This window comes from Protopterus annectens, chromosome 11.part0, assembly GCF_019279795.1.
Source record: "Protopterus annectens isolate FY-2018-M chromosome 11.part0, PAN1.0, whole genome shotgun sequence".
Classification (NCBI taxonomy): domain Eukaryota; kingdom Metazoa; phylum Chordata; order Ceratodontiformes; family Protopteridae; genus Protopterus; species Protopterus annectens.
Window position 1 is genome coordinate 771,294,374 of NC_056745.1, and position 26,720 is coordinate 771,321,093.

Consider the following 26,720-nt stretch of genomic DNA (forward strand, 5'->3'; position numbering starts at 1 on the left):
GTAGCCTGCTTTGAAGCGTAGGTATCTTCTGCAAGATTCCCTGATTGGGATGTGTAGGTATGCTTCCTTTAAATCGAGTGTCATCATCCAGGCATCTTTTCCTAGCATAGGGAGCAACTGAAGAGTCAGCATCTTGAATTTTGGAATCACCAAAAAGGTGTTTAGAATAGACTGGTCCAGAAGAGGATGCCATGAATTGTCTTTCTGGGTACCAAGAAAAGTCTTTAGTAGAAACATTGTCCTCTTTCCTCTTCTGGTACAGTTTGTATAGCCTTTATGTTTGAGAGAGTATTTGCTATTGAGCCTCTGCCCACTGATATGGGGGTAGATCTGGCCAAACTTTTGGGACACTATTTAACACCCATTTGTCCTGGGTAATGAGTTCCCAGTTTTTGGCCTGCAGTCCAATCTTTCTCCCTAAAGGAGCATTCAGTTGAGAAGTGCTTGGAAATTTTAAAATAAAGTAATTGAGGCAGTTTTTCATTGGGGGGGGGGGGGGTGTCTTACTGCTCCCAGGTTTGGAAGCAGAATCCCCCCACTGCTTAGTCTTGTGCATACCCTGGGACTGAAACCGGAGATTTCTGTTGTGTCTGGGTGTCGGTTTGGATTGAGAAGGCCTGAAGGGGCCAGAAAGGACCAATTCTTAGAGGGCCAATGCCTACTAAATCTTGGAGGAGGAACTTGTAAGAAATCAGTTTGCATAGATTTAGCTTTATTTTACATCCTTTTAAGAATTCCCTCAGCTTTGTTGCCAAACAGGCGGTCCTGATTTAAAGGAGCATCCAACCATTTAGCTTTAACATGATCAGGCAAAGACTGCTCCTTAAGCCAAACATGCCTTCTAAGCACAGACCCAGTAACAGCAGCCCTGCAAGAGGCCTCTAAAGAATCAAACCCACAAAGTAAGTTTTCCAACCTGTTCAGCAGAATGCATTAAATCCTGTAAATTCCTTATTTTCAGCACAGTCACGAATCATTTTCTGTTTAAGCAATCCAATATGCTGTTGATACTTTAACATATTAAACTGACAGTTTAAAGCCCTAATGGCCAAGGTTGCAGAAGTGTAAACCTTCTTACCCCATCTATCCAGAGCCCTGGAGTCTATCAGAAGTGGTAGGGTTTTTGGCAGTAGAGACCTTAATGCCCTTGGGTCCCTGTGAAATAGTCTCTGGATCTGCAATAGAAATTTTAAAAAGGACTTGAGAATCAGGAACCCTGTAGTATCAGTCAGGATTTCTGGGAGCAGGAGGCAAAGAATCAGGGACCAAACTAGATTCCAAAAAGGCATTAATGCCTAGTACAGGAGGTATAGCTAAAGGCCTATGCAGAGGCAAGAGTAAGAAACCTCTAAAAACCTCTTTTGAATCAGAAAAATCCTGGTTTTTCCCAGTAGAAATGTTCCTTAGTAAGCAAGGTTTCACCACAAGAAAAATCCTCTGGAGGGGAAGCAGAGGGAATAGAGTCCTCTGCATCAAAATCCTCATAAGTAAATAAAGGTATATCCAGATTATCAGAAGAATCAGAAAAATCAGAATACTGGTCAGAAGATTCAAACCATCAGTCCTAGGTCTCAGAGGGAGGCTGGCTTCCCTTGATTAAAGTTACAAGATCTTCAGCCATTATTTGTTTTTTAGGCATAGAGGCCCGAGCGCCGGTTTTCTAGGCATGGTTCGAGGTTTAGGCACTGAAGGAGGCATCGGTTTAATATGCAAGTCCGTAGGCCTGAAAACACCTTCAGAAGCCAGTGCCTGCACAGTGGCTCTGGACCCATCCAAGGTAGACACATCCGCACGTCCCACAGTTAAAGCATCTTGCGGCATACTGGACTCCAAATGGGTCTCAGTAGAGGCCTGCATCAGGGGTTTCGAAAGCGCCTCACCGAGTACCAGCAAACTGGCGACTGGCTTAGAAGCAACGTTGGCAGCTTTGGACCTAGGTGGCCTGTCTATCCTTGCGTTTTTATGGAATTCCAGTAGTAGGATGGCTTACCGATGACATTTCTGGATAACTGAACAGAAATATTTAGAGGCGAAAATATACCAATGGATAGTGCATTGATTAAATAAAGCACAAAACCGACAGCAAGGTATGTTGTGGTCAGGGCCTAGGCAAGGAATACAGTATGAACGAAAATTTGTGAGGTATTTGCTTTCCACAAAAAAATGCAATTAACTTACTGACATCAGTTTAGAGCAAGAAAAAGTTTCCAACGGGGTACTTAGCTTTAGTTGAAGACTTTGGTTCTGAAACACGAAAACTAAAATTTCAGGAGTTGGCTGACCGGCACTTGTGAAATGCTTCTGCTTCAGGCACTGCACGGCAAGACAGACTGATGTAATGGTGTCGGCTGCATGTTTTATACCCCTGATGAACTGACATCATGGAAGGGACAGCAACCGACGCAGGACCCAATACTTTGTTAATCAGGCCGACTAAGGGCAACTGCAAGCAGATAACCCAAATGTGATAACTGCAACAGTGAAACACGAAGAACATCCTAAAAATCCATGAGCTTACAAACCCACATCCCTTCTGAGCCACAATTATGTCTTTGCAACAGTTCTAGAGTAGCAACCAAGCTGTTCAACATGATCTCCTTTGATCAATAAGGATTATGGGTACATACCTCTCGTGTCCAGATTTTTGCCTCATTTTTGGTCTGTTCTTCAAAATCTGTAGTTTTGACAAATCAATGGGGACTGAAGTCACTAAACAGTGACATTTGAGTTTGACCTTATATCCTTCAAAAAGTACACAACAAAACCAGTTATTCTAACTACTTCTGTGCAATATTTAAATCTGTCCCTATTTTTGGGCCTTTATCACCCCATGTTAGACTTTGTCCAGAATTCTCTCCCCAAGAGATGGAGAGGTATGCATGGGTACACAGACATTTGACAATTGCATCAATGAAAGCAGAAGTAAAAAACACAAACTTAATAGGCTTCTATACTGTGAAGGCTTTTGACAAAGTAAGGAGCTATTTGGAGGAAGTTTTAAGCCTTTTGCTTCTAAGGTTTGGACAATCTATATTACTCAGCTTGCATGATTTTTTTTTGAGGGGGGCACTAAATTTAATGGTAAACTGGAACAAAAATAAGCAGAGACAAGATAGGGATGTCCTTTGTTTGCCTTGCACTCAAACCTTTTGGCTAGGGAAAACTTCAATACACAAGGGTATGACTAGAAAGTACTAAATGAGAATATAGCCCTGTTTGCGGACTACATTAAATTGTGACCTAGAAAGAAATAGACCATTTAACATTCCAAGAAAACATGGTGGCTCAGCAGGTTATAAAACGAAAAAAATGAAGGCACTAGTTCTAAATTATACCTCCACTTATCACTTGGGTGCAAGGTTCATCTTTTTGTGGGAGCACAGTAGAAATGTAGGGTTAAGCACTGACAATATATACAAACATCTGAAAAATAGTAATTGATGTACCAAAATTCAGATCATAAAATTGTTCATTATCACCTTGACAGTTTATGTAGAGCAGGCTACCTAAAACCCCCATACAATGAGCATGGCCCAAAATAAAAAGTGGAAAAGTTTCTATGGTACAAAATAAGACGTCAATAAAAAAAAAGATACACTTATTGAGCAAGGGGGACTGGTACTGCCTGACCTGGAAGACTATAAAGCAACTTTGCTAATGCTGGGATACTTTGCATAACATGGGACATGCACCAAGTGGAAAAACAGTCACAATGACTGGGAAGTAGACATTTTCCATACCTGTTTTTCTTAAATGGGCATGTTCAATCTTCTTTAAAACTTAGGCAGTGTGTTAAACCAGTCAACTATAGGCATGGTCAAAGCTGATCCTAATGATGGCACTCCCCAGTAACTGCAGGGAAGTAGCGACGTAACAGCCACATTTTGGAGAAGGATAATCTGAAGCCTCAATTTTTTTAACAGTTGATTAGAGGACCTCAGGAAGAAACCAGAGCCAAATTCAAGTTGAGACGGTAATTTTCTTCTATGGGACTGCAAAATATCACAGAATGACTTGAGTTTAGACCCCAACAGGATGGTCTGAGCATACTCAAGTATTTACAAGACGCTAGATCAGATTCGAGACTGAAGCTTGTAAGCATGGCTCATCACCCCAAAATGAACTGAATAGTCTATCAGAGGCTGCAGGACAACTGTAGGTCAGAAGTTTCACAACACCAGATAAAGGAATGGAAGGAAATTTGCTTTTACTTCAGATGCGACACTCAAGATGTATGCATGGGAATGCTTAAATACTTTCACATGTTTGCTAAATTAAAGCACGTTTCTGCATCTAGCAAGCACAGTCTGGAGATATGAACAGGGGCTGTGAAAGATTGCATTTCGCACTCAAAGCCCTGCAATTTCAAATACAGTCAAGGGACACTGAACATCCTAAAGTGATGCTGATAACACAAAATGCGACTACAATGGATTGAGGCAGAAATCTATAGATCTGCAGCAACCAGCAAATAATTTGGAAAGACTCTGAAGTCAAAGGGTTAACCTGGAGAAAGTTGGATTAGCAAGTGATTAATGCAAGTAGATAGTAAATTTGCCAATTATTCCGGAAAGCTAGGAATTATATAGCCCTGCTGCACAAAAAAGCAGCTGTAATTAAAAGCAGTTTTTGGAGGTTACTTTAAAAGCTGAAATGAGATGACCATGCTAAACTATGTACCCACACAATCTGGTTCGGCAGTACCCATATTTATGGGGACAAGATGAATTTGTGTATGGATTAAGGAGGATTCCGTTAGGGCAGTTAAGGATGTGTGAAGAACAGGTCACAATAGAACTGAAACTGGAAGGTTTTGTTTATGGATAGCAAGAAAAGGAAGTGTTTTTAGTCTCCTCATATATAGTTCATTTTGTCCACAACTCCTCTGGTTGATAAAAATGAAACAGTTGAGGAATTTGGGAGGGGAACAAAGTCTTGCAATAATGTAATCCTCTCCGCAGAAAGGAATTATGAAACTAGGTCAGATGAGAAAGGAGTAAGACTTTGAATGCAGATCCTTACAGAACCACTATACAGATTAAATTCAAGTTAAATACTCTAAACGTACATTAATGGAGAAAATGACTTAAGGGTACAGAAGAGTAATTTACTAGAGAAAATAAGCAAAAGAACAAAGTTATTGGGATCAAGTTTATAAAGAATGGAAATAGGGTGGGAGACCAGTAGTTTGGCTGCAGATTAAAAACTGCCTTCCCTAGATTGGTATCAGTACATGCAAAAAAAAGGAGTGTACCATGTAAAACAGCTTTGGTAGAGTTTTTTTTTTTTTTTTTATTTATTTATTTTTAACTGAAATCTAGAACAAAAGCTGCCACTAAAGGGATTACCATTGTACGACAAGAATCTTGGGTCAGAAACTGAACTGGAAAGGCAGTTTATACTGGGACAATGGGAGCAACATCTATATGGCTTAAAGTATTGCAAGGTCCAGGTGGCAGGATTTTTGCCAAGTGTTTGCATGTGTCATTTTGTACTGGTCTTTTTATAGTCCAAGAAGGCTCAAGAAACATTTTCTTCAGGCAGTTATTCACTGCTGAAGGTATGATGGAAGAGGCAACTGGAAACGTTTTTTGGGAGTAGAACGAGTCGGTAGATTTTTAAACTTTCCAGACAGTACAGTCAATTGCTCACGCAACATTTTTATCCAAGGAAATGGATTCTGAGCTGGACACAGGATCAAAACTGCCTATATACAAGCAAGGCCTTACCAAGTTTAATGCCACTAGCTGCCAAAGAAGCAATTACTAAAAAATGGAAATTAATCTAAACCAACTGAAATACTGAATACTGTAAAGGAGACAAAAATTAGAGGATAGATCTTTAGAGCAAATTACTGAGAATGTGTGGTAATACATGAATATTCAAGAGGAGCAAGGTTTAAGGCAAGGCAAGAATTTAGCTGTGTAATGAACAGTTAAACAGTTAAACATTGTGTAAAAAGAAAAATGTTAATTTTTTCTATTAATGTACACGTGCCTTTGTTTCAAGTGATCAATTCATTAAAAGGTGCCTAAAAACAATGGTTTCAACTACTGAAACAAATATACAACATAGTTAGATCCACTTTTTTAGATGCTTGTCCCTCCAAGTGGTTCTGGGCTTACTCTGTTACTCTACTCAATCATTAAAACTCAAATATTTGAGTTTCCTCTTTCTTATTTAAGTTTCCTCTTATACAGTGCCTTAAGTCTACCCTTTTTCCATCTTTGAAAACTACAAAAGCCATCACTCAATCATGTACTGAAAAAACTCCACAAAGTATAAACATCTTGAACAAAATCCATACTTCCCTAGATACTAAATGGCTTCGTGCACCATTGACGCAGCCACTTCCTGAATTCTTGGATCCAGCTTGAAAAAAATTTTCAACTTTCAGCTCCAATTACAAGTCCAAACAATGCTACCTACCCAACACTTTTGCTAGCTCTGTCATTTCATTTGGCCAACTTTAATATGGACCTCCCTTACTAGCAGGCAACATACATCCTCTGTCAAGCACCACCAGCTTACCAGCAGGACCAAATTGTTTATCCAAACATATAGCCAACCTATTTAGGACTATTTTACCCAAGACACTCAACCCCCCCCCCCCCCGCTAGTTGCCAAGACACAAACCCCCACTAGTTGCCAAACATCACAGCATCCTTGTATAACCTCAGATATAATGCAATCAGGCTTAGCTCTACATAAAATCTCAACCTCTCACTGAAATGGCTTTTTATACACAACTGCTGCCTGTACAACCCTCTAAGTTGCATGTGGTAACATCTAAATCTGTAAAATCAAGGAAGGTATAAATCTAACTACTATATGTGTATAGATTTAAATAGAAATGTACCTACTCTGTTTAACTGGAGCCAAGTATAATGTAATTAACACAAACGGAGCTTCTCCCCTGGGCCTCAAGTGGGATTACCCAGTTGGACTTTCCAAGTAAACAAAAGTTAAAAACCCAAACCAAAACTATAACAGACTAATTACAATGTCTCTGTTCCTGGATGTGAAGTTTGGCAACCTTTTATCTTCAAGGCTCTACACATGTCAAGAACAGAACTACTTTAAGACCAAAGTAAATGCTTTCCCTTTAGCCACATAACTTAACTGCCTCAATTACATGCAGAAAAGTGGAAGATATCTGTCTTATCACCACAAATGACAAATTCCTATTCCCTTATAAATTCATATGAGGCATTAGCTATACAATCCCACAGTTTTATCAGCTCCTTGGATGCCTATATGGTGGGGTATGCTAGCAAAGAGGTAGCCATGGGTTAAGTAGGTGGGGGGGTACCCTAGTTGGGGATTTGCTCTTCTATCTACGGACATGGGCCAGACGGAGGTGAAATAGAAGTTATGTTCTTACCATAACGTTCCATGTTAGTTGTCTTCTTCTCGCCTTCTTTCTTGCTGGATGGGTTCGGAGCCGACCTCGGCTCCGACTCGGCCACTCTAAAAGCTCGAGAGTTGGTTCCACCGGCTCGAGGCTCCCCTTATATCCCACAATGCTAGGCGGTATTACCTCAGATCTCGTTTGTAAGCTAGGCCCAGCCAATAATAAATCCAGAACTACTGGAAATGGGAAAACCCACCTCTATAAAAGGAAAGGAATAAGGTGACCTGAAACCTGATGAGGGAATATATGCATAGTATAGCATATACATATATATAATAGAGGTGGTAGAAAGAGAGGTCACAAACTCCTCTAGGTCTGTCCAGGCTAGGGGGAAGGAGGGTGGGACGCAAGAAAGAAGGCGAGAAGAAGACAACTAACATGGAACGTTATGGTAAGAACATAACTTCTATATGTTAAGTTGTCTATCTCGCCTTCATTCTTGCTGGATGGGACCGCGTCCCTAGCACCTTGTCCCGGGTGGCCTATCGGAACAGACTCTTGAGTACAGTGGAACCAAAATTAGCTCTATGTCTAGAAGCTAAATCCAACTTATAATGAGAAATGAAAGTGTGAGGAGTAGCCCATGTAGCTGCCGCACAAATGGTATCAATAGGCAGCCTGTCTTGGAAAGCTATGGAGGTAGCCAAAGCTCTAGTCGAATGAGCCTTAGGTTTGTTAGGCAACTTTTGGTGCCTAATTTCATACACAAAGGAAATCAGGGATGTTAGTCATCTGGAGAGTGATACCTTCGAAACTGCAAGGCCCTCTCTGCCTTCTGCATAACAAACTGGTCAGTTTTTCTGATCTGTTTGGTCCTGTCCATAATTGACGATGAACATCTAGCCAATGCAATTTTTGTTCAGACCTGTTAGAAAAGTTAGGAAAAAAACACAGGGAGGTCTATGTCTTGATTTAGATTTGCCGCAGAGGCTACTTTAGGTAAGAAGGATGGATTGGTCCGTAAGGATACCCTATCCTTATGAAACAACAGATACGGTGGTAGACTGCTGAGTGCATGAAGTTCTGAGACCCTTCTAGCTGAAGTAATGGCTATCAGAAAGAGAGTCTTCCAGGATAGCAATTTCATTGAACAGGAAGCTGCAGGTTCAAAAGGGGGAAGAATCAAAGATGAGAACTAAATTAAGGTCCCAAGAAGGAGGAGTTCTTATAGGAGGCTTAAGAAAAACTCCCTTCAAGAAAGCTTTGCAAAGCTTGTGAGACATGATGGCAGAATCTGAGATGCCCACATGAAAGTTAGATATAGCTGCCAATTGAACTTTAAGAGTAGAAGGAGATGAACCTGCATGGAAAAGTTCAGCTAGAAAATCAAGGACTGTTTGGATGGGAGCAGTGAAAGGATCTATGTCCCTTCCTTGAGCCCAATAAGCGAAACGTTTCCACTTACTCAGATAAATCTTCCGAGTGGAAGATTTATGGGAAGCTATCAAAATATCTCGAACTGAGTGAGATATTTGAGGAAGCCTGGCTAAGGTTGGAACTGGAGGAACCAAGCAGTGAGGTTCAGAGAGGGGAGGGAGCGATGTAACTGACCCGACTGATGGATCAAAAGATCTGGAACTAGGTCCAGATGCCAAGGTTGTTCCAACAGAAATTGATGTAGAAAGGGGAACCAAACCTGTCGAAGCCAGTAAGGAGCAATGAGGATCAATGAGGCCTTCTGAGTGATAGCTTTCTGTATCACTTGAGAGATTAGTGGGAAGGGAGGGAATGCATACAGAAGTCCCCGGGGCCAAACTTGGACTAGAGCATCTCTGCTGGGTTGGCCTGGTAACGGGAATAGGGTGAAATAATCTCTGCACTTGCTGTTTTGGGGAGTAGCAAAAAGGTCGCAGCAAGGCTGACCCCACTTGAGAAAAATTTTCTCCAAGATAGAATCTTTCAGAGACCACTCGTGAGGAATGAGGATAGCTCTGCTCAACTTGTCCGCGATAAGATTGGACTTCCCGGGGATGTGCATTGCTATCAGAAACCGCTGAAAAGAAATTGCCCATTGCCACAGTCTGAGTGCTTCTCGACATAGGGGGTAGGACCGGGTTCCGCCTTGTTTGTTGATACACCACACTACAGACATGTTGTCCGTCTGAATTGCTATCGTTCCCAAGGGAAGAGAGTCTTGAAGGGCTTGCAACGCTAAAAGCACTGCTCTAATCTCTAGAACATTTATATGCAAGTGGCGTTCGTCTGGTTGCCATATGCCCTGGACTGTTCTGCCCTGATAATGCCCCCCCACCCGATCAGGGAGGCGTCCGTTGTCAGAGTAGCAACCGGAGGGGGAGGGACAAAGGGTCTTCCTAGGAAGAGCTGGGGGGAAGAAATCCACCAAAGAAGATGATTCTTGCATGCTTGCGTAATCACAATGGTGTGGGACATCGGAAGTTGTTGGTACGACCATTGTGTGAAGAGCATCCATTGAAGGATTCTCATGTGAAATCTGGCTAATAGAAGTAGAGGGATAGCAGCCGCCATAATCCCCAGTACTTTCAGAACTAATCTGACTGACTCTGTTGCTGTGGAAGAGAAGGGAGACCAGTTTGTGTGCGTCTGCTATTCTTTGGTCTGTGAGTCTCGCAGACATGTTGACTGTCTAGATTTGCGCCTATGAAGGTAATAGCACGACAAGGCGACAAAACAGACTTTTCGCAATTTATTGAGATACCTAACTTTTGAAAAATGCGAAAGGTGTAGTCTCTGGCAATTAGAAGATGATGCTTGGTAGGAGCTGTGAGGAGCCAGTCGTCTAAGTATGGAAACACCTGGAATCCTTGACGTCTCAGGTGAGAAGCTACCACTGCCATGCATTTGGTAAACACCCGGGGGGGCAGTGGTGAGTCCAAAGGGCAGGGCTCTGAATTGAAAGTGACTGGTTCCCAGCCTGAAGCGGAGGAATCTCCTGGAGCGTCTGTTCATTTTTATATGATAGTACGCATCCTGGAGGTCTATAGAGCACATCAGTTTTCCTTTCCCAATAGGGGTAGGATGGATTGTAGCGTGACCATCCGAAATCTTGTTTTCTTGACAGACTTGTTCAAGATACTGAGATCCAAAATGGGTCTCCAGTCCCCTGTTTTCTTTGGAACCAAAAAGAACTTGGAGTAGATTCCGGATCCTTGCTGGTCTGCTGGCACTGGCTGAATGGTTCTTTTTGCAAGCAACTTTGATATTTCCAACGCTGCTTGATCCCTTTGAGCGGGTGGAACATCTGGAAGGGATTTTTTTGATAGATTTGGAATGCGAAAGAACGGAATGGAATAGCCTTCGGAAATGGACTGTACCCACTTGCCTTGAGTTAGGGATCACCAGGCTTCTGGGTACAGTGACAATCTTCCCCCGACTGCCTCCGGTGGATAGTCGGGCAACACCTCAGGGATGCTGGAAGGGCTTATCGGAAAAGGTTTCTCGATTGCCCTGGTTCTGCGGACCCCCCCTGCCTCTAGGGCGACGTCTACCATTATTGTTCCCCCCTCTGCCTCTGGAGGGGAACCGACTCTGAGTCAGGCAAAGTCCCTTGAGATTGTTTGCGGAACCACATTTTTCCACTTTTCTGGCCTTTGGGGTAAGGCCTAGAAGGAGTAGAAAAACGGACTCCGACGGCAGAAAGTTTTGCCATCCGTCTCGCACCTCGTCAAGGTTTCTTTCACTTGAGGACCAAAGAGGGATGATCCATCAAACGGGGAATTAGTGAGACGTTTTAAAGGGGTCCGCAAAATTGCATAGCCGCATCCAGGCATGCTGGCGTAAGGCCACACCTGTCCCTGCAGCTCTGCTCGCTCCATCAGCCGCATATGAGAGGAGGCGCATGGAGGAGTTAGCTATAGAATTTAGGGTAGCCAGCTGAGCATTCATCTTGTCCTGAAAACCCGCAGCTGTAGGATCCTTTAACATCTCACTTGCTTCCTTGATCAAGTCTCTTTGAAGACGAGTGAAATGACAGAGGTAGTTCAGCGAACGCATAGCAAAGGTCGCTGACGAAAACATCCGCTTCCCGTACCTGTCCATAGACCTAGATTCCTTGTTAGGAGGATGGACAGGCACCGAAGGATCAGCTAGCTCCTTCTTAGTGGCGGCAGCTACCACCATAGCATCCACAGAAACTCCCTTAAGTCAGAAATTGCTTATCTGCTGATGCTGTGATAAACTTTGAAGGTCTCCTGGGGGTGGGGTCCACAGAGTCAGGAGCCGTCCAAGCCTTTTTAGCTACCACCTGCATGAGGGGGTCAAAGGGGGGGGGACACCCAGGAGGTGGAAGGGCGAGAGCCAAACGCCTCAAGATACACAGATTCATCCTCCGAAGGGTTAAGGGCTGGCCAATTTCCCCTCTTTTCAGGATCTCTAGAATGTCCGCAAAAGAGACATCTTCAGAAGGGGAACGGGGGGAACCCTCGGAATCCTCTAAATCCGTGTCAGAGGTGACAGACTCAGGTGAGTCTATGTGCTTCCTCTTGCACTTTCTCTTCCTAGGGGCTCCCCTGCCAATTCAGGAGGCGCCTCGGAAGAGGATGAGATCCCCACAGGGGATTCTTGAGGAGCTGGCTCTCTGCGGTCTGGGATGAGGGAGTGAGCAGATATAACCTGAGGCACCGAAGAGGGAGGGACGGACTGAGCCGACTGTGGTGTTGAACCGGGTTCCAACACACTCCGCATGACCTCGAAGGCACCTGTCAGGCAGAGCCAAAGGTCCCCACTCCGAAAAGTTGAAAACCTCCCTCGGCACCGGCTCCGAGGCCGATGTCGGAGCCGAACTCACCAGTGCCGAAGCGCCGAGAGGGAGAGCGGGGTCGGACAAGGGTCCGATGCCACTCACCCCCTCGGAGCCGAAGGAAGTTCGGCGCCGAGATTCTTCTAAGGAAGAAATCGGAGCCGACGACGGGGCCGAAGACAAATGTATCGGCTCCGACGCTACCACAGTCTCTTCCAAAACGCCCCGGCTCCGAGCTCAAGGGAGTCGGAAGAGGAATATTTTGAGAGATAGGGTTAAGCATTGACTGATGAGTTTGGCTCTGAAGCATTTGGGCCAGTGCCTCGGACTTAAGCAGTCGACTCACTACCCTCTGAAGGTCATGGTCGGATAGCCTCGATGATCTAGAGGAGTGAGATCTATGGCTCCGTTCAGACAGCAAGGGAGATGCTGGAGCCGAATGAACGGAGCCAAGGGACGGTGACCTGGACCTCTTCCTAGATGTCGGTTCCGATGGTCTGATCGGAGCTGACTCAGATATTTCCAATGCCTCGGCTCCAGCCGGAGCCAAGGCAACCACTGAAATAGAAGTTAGAGTCTCATCGGCTCCAGCTGGAGCCGATGTTGTAGTAGACTCCGAAGTCTTAGGTGTCGACTCAGTAGCTGGAGTCGAAGACCTAGAAGCCTTAGAAGGTTTGCCTGAAGACACAGTCGGGGGACCCTCAGGCTTTAGCAAGCCCCGTAAAATGAGCTTGTTCTTTCTTTCCTGCAGGACTCTAGGGCTGAAGCCATGGCATACAGCACAAGAGTTCTGCAGGTGTAAAGGTCCCAGGCAGTACACACAAGAAGTGTGACTGTCAGAGACATTTTCTGACAGCACGAGTCACACTTCTTGAAGCCCGAGACCTTCAAATCCTTAGACATTTAAGTAACAAGTGTAATCACACCCAAACACAAACACACCGACTACACTATACTCTAACTTAAACTAAATAAAATTAGATAGTTTAGTTATAAAAGTCCCTACAAATAAACACACACTCCAAAGGGGAATGGGAGGGCCCGAAGGCCTAAGGGAAGAACTATAAGTTCTTGTGGTAAAAAAAGGGTAAGAACAAGGAAGAAGGGATAAAGAATCCTTTAAATAAGGGGATACTGTATGGAAAACTAATTTAAAGGGGTTTAGTAACTTTTTTAAACTATTTTCTACACTCACCTGAAGCCGGTTGAAGCAACACGTCTCGATAGCTGTAGCGGCAAACGAGATCTGAGGTAATACCGCCTAGCATTGTGGGATATAAGGGGAGCCTCGAGCCGGTGGAACCAACTCTCGAGCTTTTAGAGTGGCCGAGTCGGAGCCGAGGTCGGCTCCAAACCCATCCAGCAAGAATGGAGGCGAGATAGACAACTTAACATTTTGATTTCCAACTATGATCTTTAAATTCTGCTTCAATGTAGATGTGGAGCTTGTTCCACAGCATGGGGCTCCTCCAAGATGCACATCTGTCCCTCCAGCAGGTTTTATGTTGCAGACAGTTCAGGTCCTTGGATCTAGTGTTTCTGGTGGCAGTCTTGCAGATGTGCAAGAAACCCATCACAGCTGTATCCCAGGGTGTGTTATATGCTAGGCAGTCTCGGTAACCTGTAGGAAACCAGACAGGACTGTAAGGAAAGTTGCAAAGGCCATGGTATACTTTTGATTCTCCTTATGAATAACCTTTGAGGGTGTGCCAGCTGTTGCAAGTGGCTGACTAGGTACATGCCAAAGGAGACACTGTACTCAATGATGGGTCTGATAATGGCCATGTAGAGTGTTACTAATACTTCCTTGGACCTGGATGCCATACCCTTGTTTAGGAGTTAGATGACTGATTCTTACTATCTTACCTGTGTTGGTAAAAGGCCTGATTACTTTCTACACATGTTCCCAGATTCCCCAACTATCTGGGTCAACTCTTAGGGATGTTTCATCAATTAAGTAATCTGCTTGGGTGGTTACTTTCCGCAAGAGCACTATAATACATTTCTGTGCAGACTTTTAATCTATGGTTTTCACATCATTTACTCGTTACACCCTCTTGTAGAATACTGGTGTCCTGGGGGGAATCTACGGCAGCTGATAGCTCCCAATTTACAACCTGCAACATAGTAAGCCAGATGCCTTTGACATTACCCCTGACTTCTGACAAGCAGATCCCAAAAAGGAGTGGGTCCAACAAACCCATAGGATACTCTGCTGGTGACTAGTCTCTTGGTGGAGGTGGTCTCATCAATCATTACTTCTTGGGCAACAGAGAGCAAGCTGGCAATCAAGTTTTATATAGAATTACGACAAGATGAGAGTTTGATACAATACTCCACTCGGGTGTCGACAAACACCTTGGCGAAGTAAAGGTAGCAGTATGGACAGTTTTCCACTCATCCACAGCCATGGTGACCATCTCAAAGTAGTCTAAGGGAAGATCTTGCCTACTTAACATAAAGCCAAACTGGGATGGGTCCAGCTGTCGGTAGGTTGACAATGTCCTTGATCATTTCAATAATTCATTCCATGGCTTTGCATACAAGACTTGTAGACTGATTGGCCTCCAAGTTCCCAAAGTCAGCTGATTGTGCACCATTAAAAAGGATGGCCATCACATTCCACCACTCACCTGGCAAAACTTGTTTTAAGGCTGTAACATCCCTCAAGTGGTCCTGCTAGGTTATGCTTTAGGCCATTTAGGAGCCAACCAGGACAGCTTTAGCAAGCACCTCCAGGACCAACTTCCTGTTAGTTGGAGGAAATGCTAGAAGGGATTTTACAGGGGGTAGAAAGTAGATAGGAGTGGAGAATGAAGTTAGAGCTAAATTGGCCCAACTTGCCACATCACCCTAGTCAAGAAGGTTGTCACACTTAATGCCAAGTTCTACATACTGCAGAGTATAACCTTTAAAGATTCCTAACATGGCTAAAGGCCTTGTGATTACCCTTAGTTTGGAAGGCTTTTAATTGAATCAGAGCTCGTGAGACTGTTGCGCTGATTTTAGCCATGGCTATTATGTAGCCATTTAAAGATGGCCAGTAGTTTTTTGGTTAGTTCTTGTCTTAGTTCTGGTAAGCATGGCAGCCTCAATACAACCATTTACATGTGTGGACAGGATTTATGCGAATTCTGCATAGGTAGCGGCATTCAGTGTTTGGGGAGATGTGAATTTTGACAAACTACTGCTTAAAAACTATACTAAAGCTACTTCTGAACTGTTTTGATTGGTTTTCTGGGTTTATTTTTATTTCAAGGGAGACTGCTTTGTGGTCTGACTTTACCAATGAAGTGACATGGGGTGCAAAGTTCTCCCATGCTGGTCAGTACTACATCTAATATGGCTGATCCTCTCAATGCATTATGAAATCCATGGTGTTTGCAATAAAGTCCAAGAAATATACCTGTGAATTAGAGAATGTATGTTTCCCAGTCAATCGAGGGGGAGTCTCCAAACATAAGGTATTTGGTTGGATGGAATGCCTCCAAGTCTAGGTAAGATCTGTGAGCCTTGCGGGTCAGAGGAGAACCTATAGCTGGCCAGTACATGGTAGGAAACCTTGCCTACGAAGACAAGACTTCATTCTATTCAGAGTTGCATTTGCTGCTAATGTCGATGGAAATGCCTCCACCTTCAGCCCCTGCCTGTGCTACTGTTGGTCCAAGTGTGGAAAGCACTGTAGCCTTCCACTGCCAGAGTACTTTCAGCAGCTTTAAACCAAATCTCTAACACAAATGAATACATTCTCCAGAGTGAGGAGAGCTTGTAGGGTGCAGAGTGACAACACTGAGCAACACCTTAAAGTTGCTTTGAGTTTTTTTTGCCATGTTAGTTTTGGCAATCTAAAAAAAAAAGGCTGCAAAGGGAGAGAGAAAGGTTTAGGTAATATCTGAAAACCCAGGGGGGAAAAGGTGTAGACCATCCTTATGGGTTCATAAGGGTTTAACTAGGCTAACTACAAGGGCCTTTTGAAGCTTTGTCATGCATGCATCCCAAATCCCTGACCAGTTCTGACACCCTTGATAAGTGTAAGCAGGGGTTTGGGAGATGAAACATTTATAAGCTAGGGCCTGGGGGATGAACCATTTACAGATTCCTTGTGTCCACTAGAGGGAAGAATTGGTCAAGCAAAGTGGTCTGCTAATGTCCTCCATGCTGATACTGGATTCTCCAGTGACACCAGAAAGCCCATTAAAATCATATTCTGATAACATGGCATGCTCAGTGAAGGTAGAATGCGGCTCAATGCAAAGCACATACCAAACTTACACACTGAAACATCCATAGTGTCCATTATAGGTCCAGTAAGGTACACCTCGGTCATCTGCATCCACAAGGACTAAAACAGAATCACTGGTACCTGTGATGTAGTGACTTGAGTGCATGCATTATACTGATGATCCTAGCTGCAGATCAGATAACTGTTGGTTACATGTCTAGCCTGGTGAAAGGAATCTGCATTTGTACATTAGAATCCTCAGACAAGAGTACTGGGTAAAATGTTCATTCAACTTATGGGCTTCGGTCTTAGGGGATGACTGGGTGTAGGCTTGCATCTAGTATTGGCTGTTGCTTTTGCTGCGCACTTCAGTGATGGATGAGGGTAGGTTTTAGACAGCTTGGGTGGTCTGACTAAGTTTCTTTTGAGTACCTAAGCATAAGGTGTGTAGCATAACTCTCAACCCGGAAGCAAACATCTGGACAGACATGAAAAGCAGGTACAACTGACCAAACATTGGGGTAATTAACATTTGCATAAATCATGTAACCCCGCCAATGGAAATGTGGGATACCAAAATGAAGATTGAGGTCACTAATGGCAGACATTTGAATTTCAGACTTCATATCCCTCAAAATACACAATACAAAACCTGTTCTATCAAATGAGTTTAAAGGAGCAATACTTAATCTGCCCCAATTTCTGGGCCTTTGTCCCATTTTTGGCTTTGTCCAGATTTCTTGCTCAGAAACTGAGGTATGGGGGCAGGATGCATGTCAACACTGCAACTTAAACAGCTGCCCATTCAAAATACACCACAATCTGATGAAATTCAGCAAGTCATTTTAATAACTTAACCATGGCAGGTCACCAATCTTACCATTCTCAAAGGACCTTTACAGGTGCCTCCCTTTATTGGAAGGTCACTGCTTTGGTACTGGTGTGATCTTGCATTCAAATAAAATTTCCAAATCATTTAACAGGTTTTTCTCCACATAAAGGATGCCATATTACTAAAATAAGTGGAATGTTTGACAAGCGTACAATTACAAGCAGCAGTATGAGACAGTGGTATAATAAAAGGTATTGAGTGTAAAGTTCCAGCAACATCCTTTATAATGGTCACAACGTTGCTCAATATCAAAACTGCAAGGAGAGTTTACCTTACACAGTCAGAGAAGTAAATCTTTCTCCATCTCCCAGTCCTCCCCCACAGCTCAACTTTCCATCTCCAAAATGTGGAAAACTCAGAACGCAGACCAAAATGAGCAAAATATGGAACACTTTCACATAGTAAGCTCACTGCAAGGTTAAATGACTGACTGCTCATACTTGAAAAAATAACTCTAGGAAGTGGAACTGACCTGGTTTAATATTTACTTTAGATATCTGTTTAAAACTTAACAGTCACTTGCGTATGGACCTGCCCATCTGAAACGTGGAATTTTTTAAAACTCAGAATAAGGAAAACTCTGCACTGTTGTGAGATGTCTCAACAACTCTACCTTGAAAAAAGAAATCAGGTCGCGATAGCAAATTTTGTTTGCACCCAAAAGGTGTTTCTTGATGCATTTATTCAGTCTCCTTTCCTTAACCCAGCAAATGTTTTAACATGCACCTCAAAGTAGAACTTTAGATGGATGCTGAAGAACATCTGGCTTCTGCTGTGTTGGTTACTCTTATCAGCCAGGCATAACTCGTTTGCCTTTCTGGATACCATAGACAAGTTGCACCTAATGGGATGTAACATTATGCTCCCTCCTCAAAAATGCATCTTAAGTACCTAAATTACTGAACACAAAAACTCTAATCCCAAATAATCTTTCTCTGCACAAAAACAATTTGAAAGACAAAAGCCCCAAACAAGAGATTTTAATCACTACTGAGTCTGTTCCACTTAACAGTTAAACTATCAAAATGCATTTCTGAACTCTAGTACAAAACTAATGTCTGTTTGGATCACCAGCTACTGAAGAGTATGTACAGTACAATTAAACTAAGCTGCCTGGAGTGATGCCCAACTCTGAGACCAGGTAAACACCATCTGCTACAAAATGGATGATTCTGGAATTTAATGTAACAGCACAGCAAAAGCAGCTCAAGTGCAGACTTAACACCCAAGTTCCTAAAAGATCTCTGGCTGACAAATCTTAAAGCCTCCCGCTTTTCTCCCAACTCTGACAGACCAGGCTACCTTTTCTGCTCCCACTACAACTGCAGTCCCAGCCTTATTAAAAAGACATTTTAGGTAGCCACAAGTGAAAAGGTATCACAAACAAGTCCAACTAGCAATAAAATTCCATCTATTCAGAGCCTGCTTACATTATTTGTATTACTGTGGTTACTTGGCATACTTCAGGACACCTCATTCTTTAATCCTTTGGCTTAATGTTTACTTGCTGTATGTTAGTTACTTTTATCTACAGCAGTCTCAAAAACCTCTTGCACAGGTCACTTTTTGGGAGGGCCTCTCCCTCACTGTGCATATGCTCTTTGTGTTGATCTTTCACGGGTCTGTTCACTGCCTGTTCATACTTTTTACCACATTCTCCTGAGCAGAGGCTGCATACAGTCCATTACAACCAATGTTCTATGTCAGTTAACATAAAAATGTCATGTTTGCAAAGCAAGTGTCAAATGGCTCCTGCTGGTTAAGATTAATACAATATAATTAGGTGGAGCAATTCTTGGTTGCGATACACCTGCTAAGCTCCAACTGTTTTACAGATAAAAATGCAACCTGAATGTTACCTGGACATTATCCAGCTGAATTACCAGACTCATTAGGAAATCTGAGAGCTGCTAAACACAAGGCTATTACAATAGTCCATCTTTAGTAACACAGAGAAACAGGCTGCCAGTACAACCAAGAATCAGGCTGCTAAATGTGTTTCATTCAATAGATATTGGATTCTCAGCCTCAGTTAAGCAACGACTCCAAGCTCATCATAAAACCAGACAATTGCTCCCCAGTCGGTCCTTTAAAAGAAACTTGGTCCGTGCAGGCTTGTGTCTGTAAAGGGAGCAAACGTAAAAGCAGAGCTGAAGCACACTGATGTGAATACCTTCAACAGTGATATGCCAGTGACATCCAAGCAGAACAGGATAATTCCTGCCAAACAATTTCAGCTTGAACACTTTGGGCAGGCTTAATTTCAAGACAGGGACACGTACATTGCAGCAACTGGGAGAATGTCTAAGATTAAGCTCTCTAGTATTAACATGCAATGTATAATTTAACTACACACATTTTAAGTTTGGGTGCTTCTATATACTCTGTGCTTATTTACCTAATTTATATATTTTTAGGCTTTCTCTGCCAGACAGCAAATACAGCTTGCTCTCCACCATAAATTTTGTAAACACAACTTTCTCCTGCAAAATGTTGTGGGAAATAATGGACCACTGTACACCCTAAAAAACAGTTGCAGCTTTCACTAACTGCCACCAACCATGACTCTAAACAGTCTGCAGTGGATTAAGCTGGCTACAATGTCTACAAGACCTGGTCCACCAGTAAATGGCAATTGCAGTTTTAAGGTACAGAGACACTACTCTAACATCTAACCTAAGTTTTCCATATTGTTGGCTATTTGGATGAAGAAAAAAAGTTAACTATAAAATGGTTGACAGACTCTCCCATTTCATTGCCACATTTTGGACAAAGGGAAGCTAAATGCTGCCAGTGATTTGACCTTGAAACTGAAGGAATGATCCAAAAAGCAGTCTTTAGCTGGTCAGAGGCTGAAAAAGATTAAACTTAAAGTGGGAGCAACCAGACATTCAGTGGAGATGAGTCACGTGACTAATCACTTGTAGACAAAAATGTGCCTGTAAATGCTAAGCAGTTTGCAGACCATAAGCCTAGCAAGCAACTGACATTCAAATGACTCCTCCAGCTTCAAGGGCAGTACAAACCACAGGGTGAAGATATGAGGCTGCCCCCAATTATCTAGGTTTATATTGAAGGTGGCAATGGTGCAACACTGTTAATCTGTTTGACAGAGTGGAAGTTTGTTCCAGATGAGGGGATAAGCTGCGACATTATCAGGCTGTCTTCATTTACCTTTTGAATGATTAGTTCTGTCTCGTATTTGAAGAAATGTCATTAGAAAAGGTTTGAATTGGTTAAGGTAATGGCTCAAAACAGACTCCATGGAAGAGTCAAGAAACAGTATAAAGGGGCTGCCAGTCTGTCCAAATATCAATTTTTGGGGCCACTGCTCTGTTTTACTTGAGACTTCAGAGGGTCCTAACTAATGTCCAGACATACATGTGAAAAAGTACAGTTCTGTACACTTACCATAAATGTAGATAGAGTGTATGCACTGCTGCAGTCATCATTTGGGTTATCCCTGCCAGGGTAGTTCTCGGCTGGCCCGAATACCAGAGACTTAACATTTCTGCTTCGGTTGCTGTCACTTCAGGACTGACATCAGGTTGTTAGTATAAAGCTGACACCATTACATCAGTTTCTCTTTCCCTAACCTGTCAGGAGCCTCCAAGTAGGAGCTAGGTTCTGGTGGAAGAACCCCACCAGTGGAAAATCAACATCAATATGTCCCTTGTAAGAAGAGAAAAGGGGAGGGAAACCAGGTCCACAACAGTGAATACACCAACATCTACATTTATGGCAAGTGTACACACCTGTACTATGTTCTTGTTTCACTGTTGCAGTCATCACATTTGGGTTGATTCCCAAAGCTGAGGAAATGGGTGGAGGCAGTCAAGGAAACTATGGGCTGGCTAGGATGCCTTGCAAGACTGCAGAGGCAAACCCTGCCCTGGATTTGGAGAAGAGAGGCAGGTGGTAATGCTTGGTAAAAGTGTGAAAAGATGTCCAGGTGGCAGCCTCCAGGACGTCCCTGGTGGGGACTCCTCTGAGGAAAGCTGCAGGGGTGGAAGCTGCTCTGGTGGAGTGGGTCCTGACCCCCTTGGGGGGAGGCTTTCCATGTTGTTTGTAGCAGAAGTAGATTCAGTGTGCTATCCCATTTGGAGATGGCTTTGCCTTCTGCCCCTGTAGCAAAGCTAACCAGCAATTTATCTGAACTTCTGAAGGATTTAGTCCATCTAGATAGAATCTGAGCTGTGTGCACATCCAGAGTGCGCAGAATACTTTCCTCTTGTTCTGGGGATTAGGAAAAAATGTGGGCAAATGAATGGAATGGTTGAGAGCCACACTGGACACCCTTAGGCATGAAGGATGGGTTAATTCTGAGGGATACCCTGTCAGCATGGAAGATTAAGGGTTCCGCAGCCATGAGCGCTTGTAGCTCAGAGATTTCTGGCTGAAGTGATCGTCAGAAGGAATGAAGTTTTCCAGGAGAGAAATTTTACCTCTGCAGAAGAAGCTGGTTCAAAAGGGGGCAGGGTGAGGTTTTCCAGTACAAAGTTAAGGTCCCAAAGCTGGTGTTGGTGCCCTTCTGGGTGGCCTCAACTTGCTGGTCCCTCTTAGGAACTGCTTGATCAAAGGGTGTGAGAAAAGGGGCTGCTCAGTGGGAAAGTGAATAGAAATAGCAGAGGCATGAATTTTTAGAGGAGAAAGAGGCCACTGTGTAGTAGGACAGCTAAGTAACCCAGGATTAGAAGGAGTGAGGGGCTGTGCCGTATTGGCTCCCTTAGCCTGGATTAAGGTGCAGAACCTTTTCCATTTGTCAGCCTAAAACTTTCTGGTGCTAGGGCATCTGGCACCACAGGTAAAATCTAGAACCACTTTACTGAGGTTGGCAGATTGGTAGGGGGTTAGGGAATAAGCCAAGCTGCCAAACTGAGTGTCTGCAATTGGGGATGTATGAATTCCCCTTCCCTCTGGGTCATATTTGGAATCTGAGGAAGATGCCATGGGGGCAGTAGGGACAGGCTGGGCAGCAAGGGGTACCAGTGCTGCCAGGGACAGTCTAGAGCTATAAGAATGATCCTTGGTTTTTCCTCCTTTAATTTGAGCAGTACCCTGGGGATGAGAGGTAGTGGAGGAAAGGCATAGAACAATAGATTGACCCAGGGGAAGGAAAGGGCACCCACTTTACAAGCCACACAGTGATGCTCCCTGGTGCAGAATTTGCAGAGCTGCTGGTTGGTGCGGGAGGCAAAGAAGTAAACCTTTAGTGTGCCCCATTTCTGAGTTATTAGGGTGAAGGTTCTTCTACTGAGCTGGTGTGGGTCCAGAAGATTTCTGCTTAATTGGTCTGCCAGAAAGTTGAGAGCCTGGTAGGAATTGTGTCAACAGGTGCAGTTGCATGGCAGAGGCTGTGAGCCAAATGGTCATAGCCAGCCTGCAGAGGGTAGGAGCAAGTCCCTCCCTGCTTGTTGATACCCATCACAGTGGTGCTGTCTGTTTTGATCAGGAGAGCCCCTTGAGTGGGAAGAGGCTTAAAGGCCATCAAGGTGTGCTGCACAGCTATGTCTTTGTTAAGCAGAGGGATTTGCTGCGGGCTCCACTGGCCCTGTACACACATGCCGTCCAGGCGTGCACCCAAGCATAGTCTGTGGTGAGGGTCTGGGCAGTCCCTTGTTGTGGGAGCATGCTGTTGCTCAAAGAAAATCTTTTGAGGCAAGGAATTATAGGTAGAAGAGTTTCCAGGTCTTGAGTGTGACATCAAAAGGCTTTTTAGGTACCACTGAAGTTTCCTCATATGCAGTCTGGCATATGGAATGAGTAGCATGCAAGATACCATGAACACCAGAGCTTGCAGGATCTTCCTTGCAGATAGTTGGGGCCTGGTGGCTAGTTGAGAGAAGTAGCTTGTCAGGAAAATGTGTTTCTCTGGTGGAAGGTATGCCATCAGGGATGCTGTGTCCAGCCTTGCTACCAGGAAGATGGGCACCTGTTTGGATTTCTTTTCTTTGTGTACCCTAGGGAGGTTAGTAGTGTATTTACAAAGGCCAGGCGTTTGCCTTATTCAGGTAGACAGCCAGGAAAAGCTACTCAGACATGTAAGTGTGGGTAAAATCTGAATATCTGTCTTCAAAAGGCAACGGCCGGAGCCAGACATTTTGTGAAAACTCTGGGAGCAGTAGATAAGCCAAAGGGTAGTGCAGAGAACTGAAAGTGTTGAGATCCTGCCCTGAGATAGAGATTTCTTGCAGGATTCCCTGATAGGAGTATGGAGATGAGCCTCTTTCAGATATAGGGTGGCTAGTCAAGCATCATTGGAGAGCATGGGTAGCAGCTACTGGAGGGTGAGCATTTTGAATTTTGGGATCACCAGGAAGGTGTTTAGAATGGCTAGATTGAGGATGGGGCACCAGGTGCCCTCTTTTCTGGGCACCAGAAAAAGTCTGGAGTAGAAACCTTAGCCTATCCCTGCTCTGAGGGCAGTAGAGGATGATCCTGCAGAACAGAAAGGATTTGCTTTTTGGGCCTCTGCCCACTGGTTTGGTGGTATATCTGGGAACCCTTTTGGGGTTGGAAGGGTGTGGAATGAAAATTTGTATCCCTGAGATACTATGTTCAGGGCCCAGTGGTTGTTGGTAATGGTAGCCCAGGTGCTTGAGTGAAGGTTTTCCTCCTACAGGTAAGAGAAGGTGGCCAGAGATGGGGGTGGGGGAGGAGTCAATGTGAGTTCTTACCATAAGAGGGTGGCAGTAGGAAAGGACCAATGTTTGGTGGGACAATGCCTGCTGAACCTAGGTGGCTGAACCTGCAAGAAATCCTTACCTGTTTGCATAGATTTTGCTTTTTCTTCCATTTTTAAGACCTCTTCTGTCTTAGTGCCAGTTAAGTTATCCTTGTGCAAGGGGGCATCCAACAATTTAGATTAGACATGGTCTGGGCAGGGGCTGTTCCTTAAGCCATGCATGCCTTCTGACAGATCCAGTGACTGCTGCCCTGCAAGAAGCTTCTAGGACGTCAAAACCACAGTGCAAAGTGTTTAGTACTTTACTTGCAGAATGCATTAACGCTTGTAATTCTTTTGATTCTGCCCAAGTAGGAAAAGACATTTTTTAAGGAGTTCCAATGTTGCTGAAATTTCAGCATATGGAACAGTCAATTTAGTGCTCTGATATTAAGAGTAGCTGAGGTGTATACTTTTTTACCCAATCTGTCCAGTGCTCAGAAATCCCTATCTGAAGGGGTGGAATTCTTAGCAGAGGTTACTTAAATTCCTTTAGGCCCTTGAGAAATTACCTCAGGGTCAGCAGTAGGATTTAAAAAAAAAATTTGAGTCAGGGACTCTAGTACCTGTCTGGTTTTCCGAGTGCAGGAGGGATTGTCAGAAGTCAAGCTAGATTCCAGGAAAACATCCTCCACATCCAGGACTGGGCAAATGGCCAAAGGTCTGCGTTGTGGAAGATCTAGGAACCCCCCCCCCCCTTTAGAGTCTCTCTTTAGACAGGGTAGTCTTTACTCTCTCCTTGGAAATTCTCCCTTAAGGTATATGCAGGGTTTCCCCAAAGGAAAAATCCTCTGGGGGAGAGGCTGAAGGAATGGAATCCTCTGCATCAGAATCCTGAAGTAGAGAGGAGTTGCATGTCTTCATATTCAGATGCATCTGACTTGTTCAGACAAAACTACAGGGGACAGATCTCTTCCTTTTGGAGGGGGTAGCTTGGCTTCCCCGATCAGCATATGGTCTTCCGCCATTTTAAGCATTTGAGACTGAGGCAAGGAAGCAGGGTGGGTCGGTGTCTTGGTGTTTCATAAACTGGGCCTTAAACACTGTTTAAGAGAACGGTAGTCGCTAAAGAAGTCTGTGTTGAGAATCTGTAGTGTGAAGGACCTCCTCAGAAGCCAGTGCCTTCTCAGCAACTCTGCACTCATCCAAGGTAGAAACAGCAAGTTCCTTAGTAGAAGAGGTTTGCGGCATACCAGACTCCAAAAGGGTCTCTGTAGCAGCCTGCGAATCCACAAAAATTGGGCATCAGGGGGTGCAAAAGCACCTCCCTGAGAATCAGAGAACAGACTACCAGCTCAACAGAAGCATCACTGGTAGGTTTGTACCTGTGCGGTCTTTAAGCTTTTTCGGTAGATCTGCTGTTGGATGGCTTACCAAAGCCGTATCGGAATTCAAGGACTAAGTGAAAATATCTGGCTGCAATAAGGGCTCAATGACTGAGTTTTGGCATTGAACAAAGCACAGAAGCAAAACCGGCAGACGTGGTCTGGGCCTAAACAAGTGACCCAGTAAGAATGAAAGTCTGTGTGGTATTTGCTTTCCACAGGCGAGACAAATAACTTGGACATCAGTTAGTGCAAGAAAAAAGGATCCCCAACAGGGTACTTATCTTTAAGACTTCTTCAATTTGCTAGACGAAAACGCAGGTAGTGGGCGACCGGCACTTGTGAGAACTGCTTCTGCTACGGGCTCCACAGCAAGAAAGATGGATGTAATGGCGTCAGCAGCCTTATTTTATACTACTGACTACCTGACGTCAGTCCTGAAACAACAGCAACCGACGCAGAAATACTAAGTCTCTGGTATTCGGGCTGGCCGAGGGCTATCCTGGCAGGGCCAACCCAAATGGGAGGACTGCAAAGTACAGTTTTGTACCTACCATAAATGTAGATGTTCGAAGATCCACATTGCTGCAGTCCTTACACTTGGGTAGTCCGCTGTCCTCGGTCGGCCCGAATATCAAAGTATAAGGCTGACGTCGGTCAAGGCGCATTAGACTGACATCAGGACGTCAGGGTACAAATGCGCATGACCGACGTCATATCCTCAGTCTTTTCTTGCCCCAGATGTCAGAAGACCCTAAAAGAAAGGTCAAAACCAAAAAACAGCAAACCACCAAGCAACCACCCTGCACTAACAATATGTACAATATATACAATAAATACAATATTTACAAACTACACCACACAACCGCCTCTAAAACAGAGGGGAAGGAGGGAGGGTAAATTGGACTGCAGCAATGTGGATCTTCGAACATCTACATTTATGGTAGGTACAAAACTGTACTATGTTCTTCATCTCACATTGCTGCAGTCCTTACACTTGGGTAGAATCCCAAAGCAGAGGTAAGGGAGGATGGCAAAACTATAAAGCAGCAGGAGCTGCCAAAATGCCCTGTAAAATAGCAGTGGCAAAACCAGCCCTAGATTTAGAGTAAAGTGGAAGGTGATAATGCTTAGAGAAAGTATGCACTGAACTCCAAGTAGCTGCCTCCAAAATATCCTTAGTTGCCACGCCTTAAAAAGCTGTCGAAGTGGCAGTAGCCCTAGTGGAATGAGGCCTAATCCCAGCTGGAATCTCCTTACCATGATGGGAATAACAGAAAGCAATGCAAAACCCAATCCACTTAGAAATAGTTTGTTTTGACACAGGCTTGCCCTGAGAACTCAAAGCAAAAGAAACAAATAACTGCTGAGACTGCCTGAACCCTTTAGTCCTACTCAAATAACGCAACTGCCTGTGTACATCTAA

The 26,720-nt window shown here is 44.0% G+C and overlaps 1 protein-coding gene across 1 annotated transcript in view; it reads right to left on the bottom strand.

Annotated features, from left to right (window-relative positions):
* The window catches only part of CAPRIN2 (caprin family member 2), a 1,868,571-nt gene that overhangs the window by 516,351 nt on the left and 1,325,500 nt on the right, over window positions 1-26,720 (bottom strand). The window lies entirely within an intron of this gene.